The sequence below is a fragment of the Pan troglodytes genome, chromosome X, assembly GCF_028858775.2.
Source record: "Pan troglodytes isolate AG18354 chromosome X, NHGRI_mPanTro3-v2.0_pri, whole genome shotgun sequence".
NCBI classification, from domain to species: domain Eukaryota; kingdom Metazoa; phylum Chordata; class Mammalia; order Primates; family Hominidae; genus Pan; species Pan troglodytes.
In genome coordinates, this window is record NC_072421.2 from 110,517,886 (window position 1) to 110,522,695 (window position 4,810).

The 4,810-nt window shown below is 38.6% G+C and overlaps 1 pseudogene; it reads right to left on the bottom strand.

The window, feature by feature from the left end:
• Positions 1-1,296: 1,296 nt before the first annotated feature.
• LOC112207230 (small nucleolar RNA U13) lies at positions 1,297-1,406 on the bottom strand (annotated as a pseudogene).
• Positions 1,407-4,810: the final 3,404 nt, after the last annotated feature.

Below are 4,810 nucleotides of genomic sequence, written 5' to 3' on the forward strand. Positions count from 1 at the left end.
CTATTTAGGCTTCTATTATCAGCAAGTGGCCCATGGGCATTTTTTAAAGTTTGTTTTTTTTTTTTAATTGTGGTAAATTACTGAACATAAAATTTACCTTTGTAACCGTTTTTAAGTGTATAGTTCTGTGACATTAAATATATTTACATTATTGTGCTACCATCATGACCATCCATTTCTAGACCTTTTCCTCTTCCCAAACTGAATCTCTGTACCCATTACACACTAACTCCCCATTTCCCTTCTCCCAAGTCCTTGGATACCACTATTCTACTTTCTCTCTCTATGCATTTAACTATTCTAGGTATCCTATACACGTGGAATCATACAATATTTGTCCTTTTGTGTCAAGCTTATTTTATTTAGCATAGTGTGTTTAAGGTTCATCCATGTTGCAGCATGTATGGGAATTTCATTCCTTATTACGGCTCAATGATAGTCCATTGTATGTGTATACCACATTTTGTTTATCCATTCATCTACTGATGGAAACTTGGGTTGTGTTACCTTTTGGTTATTGTGAATAATGTTGCCATGAGCATGCGTGTACAAGTATCTGTTTGAGTCTCTGCTTTCAATTCATTTTGGAGTATATACCTAGGGATGGTACTGCTGAATCATATGGAAATTCTATGTTTAACTTGTTGAGAAACGATCAAACCATTTTCTTTTTTCTTTCTTTTTTTTTTTTTTTTTGAGACAGAGTCTGGCTCTGTCGCCCAAGCTGGAGTGCAGTGGCGCTATCTCAGCTCACTGCAACCTCCGCCTCCCGGGTTCAAGCAACTCTCCTGCCTCAGCCTCCCAAGTAGCTGGGATTACAGGCGTGTATCACCATGCCCAGCTAATTTTTGTATTTTTAGTAGAGATGGGGTTTCACCATGTTGGCCAGGCTGGTCTCGAACTCCTGACCTCAAATGATTCACCTGCCTCGGCCTCCCAAAGTGCCTGGATTACAGTTGTAAGCCACCGTGCACGGCCTACCGAACCGTTTTCTGTAGTGGGTGCACTATTTTCACATTCTCACCAGCAGTGTAAGAGGGTTCTAATTTCTCCACATCCTCAGCAACACTTATTTTTGATTTTTTTTGTTTATAACCATTGCAGTGGGTATGATGTAGTATTTCATTGTGGTTTTGATTTGCGTTTCTTTAATAACTAATGATGTTGAGTATTTTTAATGTGCTTATTACTGGTATATCATCTTTGGAGAAATATTTATTCAAGTCCTTTGCCATTTTTGAATTGGGTTGTTTGGGCACCTTTTAGATATGTTACTTTTTTCTCTTCTTTTTTTCATGTCAGATAGGTAATGTGCCTACCTTCTACTCCTAACAAGGTTTGAGGGAGGCACATCTCACATATATGTGTGAAAAACCAATCATCGCACTCATGAACCACAAAAGGATTTAGTCAGTTCCAGCAATGGAGCAGTGTAAATTATTCTCAACAAGAAAAATCAAACAAATTTTTAAAATTAGAAACAAACTTGAAGATACATTTTCTAGGAACTGTGGAGAGTAAAGTATATATCCTAAGTGAAGAGGAAGAAACAGAGAAAAATAAAAGAACCAGAAAGCTTCAGGGAGATGAAGAGACCATAAGAGATGCTATTCCTTTAGTTGGGATAACTAGGCTGCCATGGCTATATGGTGTTTGACTAAATGAGTGTTGGGCGAGGGGTGTGGGACAAGACTGTAAATTGAGGATAAAAGAAAATCAGGAAGAACTATTAAGTCGAAGTGATAACAGATATAAAGATTAGCATTCTAATGAAACATTGGTATTTGGTTAGAGTAAGATATGTTGTGCAAATAAAATTGCATCCTGGAGTTCACTTGTTTGGCATTTGTTCTAAAGTATTTTCAGGCCAGGCGTGGTAGCTCACGCCTGTAATCCCAGCACTTTGGGAAGCCGAGGCGGGCAGATCACCTGAGGTAGGACGTTGGAGACCAGTCTGGCCAAGATGGTGAAACCCTGTCTTTACTAAAAATACGATAATTAGTTGGGCATGGTGGTGCATGGCTGTAATCCTAGCTACTACTCTGGAGGCTGAGGCAGGAGAATCGCTTGGACCCGGGAGGCGGAGGTTGTGGTGAACCGAGATCATGCCACTGCTCTCCAGCTTGGGCGACATAGCGAAACTCTGTCTCAAAAAAAAAAAAAGCGTTTTCAGATTTCGTTATTATTTATTATATGCTTTTGATATGAACAAGGTAAAAGAAAGATATCTCTACTTCAATGAAACAAGTCTTAGCTTATGTCTTATAGATCAAACCTTGAGGGCTGTGGCATACAACTGCCATCTGGTGACAGTATGTTCGCATAGCAGCGTTAGGTATTTAATACGTTAAAAAAAAAACCTACTTGTGGGCAGACTTTGCAAAACTAAAGTCATGATATAATAGTTAAGGGTCCCAGGGGTCTAAATTAATAAGATGTTTTATTTTAAAAAGATAACATATAGGCCAGGCATGGTGGCTCACGCCTGTAATCACAGCACTTTGGGAGGTCAAGGTGGGCAGATCACTTGAGGTCAGGAGTTCAAGACCAGCCTGGCCAGCATAGTAAAACCCCATCTCTACTAAAGTACAAAAATTAGTTGGGAGTGATGGCGCATGCCTGTAACCTTAGCTACTGGGGAGGCTGAGGCAGGAGAATCACTTGAACCCGGGAGGCGGAGGTTGCAGTGAGCCGAGATTGGGCCATTGCACTCCAGCCAGGGCAACAGAGCGAGACTCTGTCTAAATTAATAAATAAATAAATAGTCTTTTTAAAAAAAGAACGTAACGTGTCAACCTCTGATAATACTTCTTTATGGAAATCAAAGTGATGCAGAGACTGTTCCTGTTTATTATTGGCAAAATGGAATTTTTTATGGACACAGTTTATAAATTGTGAATGGTTTCGTTGTCTTAGTGATTTGATTTACATTTGAATATACTGTAAACGTACACGGCTGAGAAAGTGATTAAATTTTTAAAAAAGAATTGCATCTGAGAGGAGACATTTTGTAAGCTGTGAGTCTCTCATTTTAAAGTTTATAGTCATTTCAACAAAATCAAGCATCCTTTTTTCCATTGTGTAGTTCAATCTTTTTCTTTTTTCTTTTCTTTCTTTCTTTCTTTCTTTTTTTTTTTTTTTTTGGCTTGGCCATTTTCTCTCAAAAGATCAACCATTTTCTATGTCATGTAAAGGTTCTTAATGCTTTCAGAATTTATTTTACTTGAAGAAATAAGTTCGATAAGTCAAACCCCAAGATGATTTCAGGAGTAATAGACTTTCTTTTGAAAATAGGTATAATACTGGTTGCACAAATGTAAATGATCTGCTCCAATCATCTGAAGTCTGTAAGTTTGGTAGGGACAGACGACCCAATCTCCGGCTGTCTTCTCTTTTGAGTCCAATTGTGAAAGCTTGTCTTTTACTAGTCTCATTTTAATTAGCTGATAACGGGAAACAATGATGAAGTGGCCCGAGGGAAAGCTCCGAGCTATCCAACTGAACATCACAAGACTGGCTCTAGAGTCTAAGAAAAGCTAAAGTATTGCTTAGTTTTTTTTTATTTTTATTTTTTAACTTTCTTTTCTTTTTGTTTTTGTTTTTTTCTTTGAGACAGAGTCTTGCTCTGTCGCCGAGACTGGTGTCTAGTGGCGCAATCTCGGCTCACTGCAACTTCTGCCTCCCAGGTTCGAGATTCTCTTGCTTCAGCCTCCCGAGTAGCTGGGATTACTGGCATGCACCACCATGCCTGGCTAATTTTTGCATTTTTAGTAAAGACAGGGTTTCACCATGTTGGCCAGGCTGGTTTCGAACTCCTGACCTTAGGTGATCTGCCCACCTCGGCCTCTCAAAGTGCTGGGATTATAGGCGTGAGCCTATATTGCTTAGTTTTAAAGTAAAAAAAAATAATAATAACTCGGGGACAATTAGAGTTAGGAAGGAAGGCGAGTCTTAAATACCTTCCTAATTACACTGGTCTGGGAAGTTTGCTTAAGAAATTTTATAATTTTATAAAGAATGCCATTTTCCTGAGGAAAACAGTCTATTTTGTTGAAATACCTTAGTTGAATTTGTAAGTGACTTTTAAATCTTCTTGTAGTTCCCTTTGTGAGCAATTACCTACCTATTTCTTTGGTTCATAGTAAGGAGTTACAGGCAAGAGAGGAAGGTATGGTGTCAGGGGGAAGATTTATTCAGGCATCCACAGGAAACTCCTTGGGACATTTCCCTGAATCTTACCTCCATTATAAGCGATCAAGTCTTATTATGAGCCTTAATTGATACTTTACACATTTATCCAGTACTAGGCCTCTGACATCTTTAGTGTTAGCTTGAATAAAGTGAGTAAATAGTCAACAGTCTTAAAAATAGACTGATGTCTGCTTTTATCCATCTGTTTTTTACCCATCTGAAGCAAGTAGTTTGATGATAATGTTCCCCAATAATCAGTAGTTGGGAGTCAAATGGACACCTTGCTATCCATAATTTTAGTATGTCTTCACAGTAATGTCTGGATATCCTCTATTTTCTGCTGCTATAGACACCACACAAGTGTAGCTCTTAGTATAAAAATTGCAACAATTAAGTGGTTTTCTGTGCCCCCACTTCTGTCGCATCTGGCCCATCTGGTATGGAGGTAAGTTAAATCCATTTTTGCCGACATCATTTTCTCTCACCCAAGTTCTTAGAATGTTTACAATTTATGTAATATAGCAAATCCAAATTCACTGTTCTGAGGTTCATTCATGTTGATCTCTTGCGGCACTAGTTTTTGGATTCCTGAGCCGCCATGTAAGAATACACTTACCCT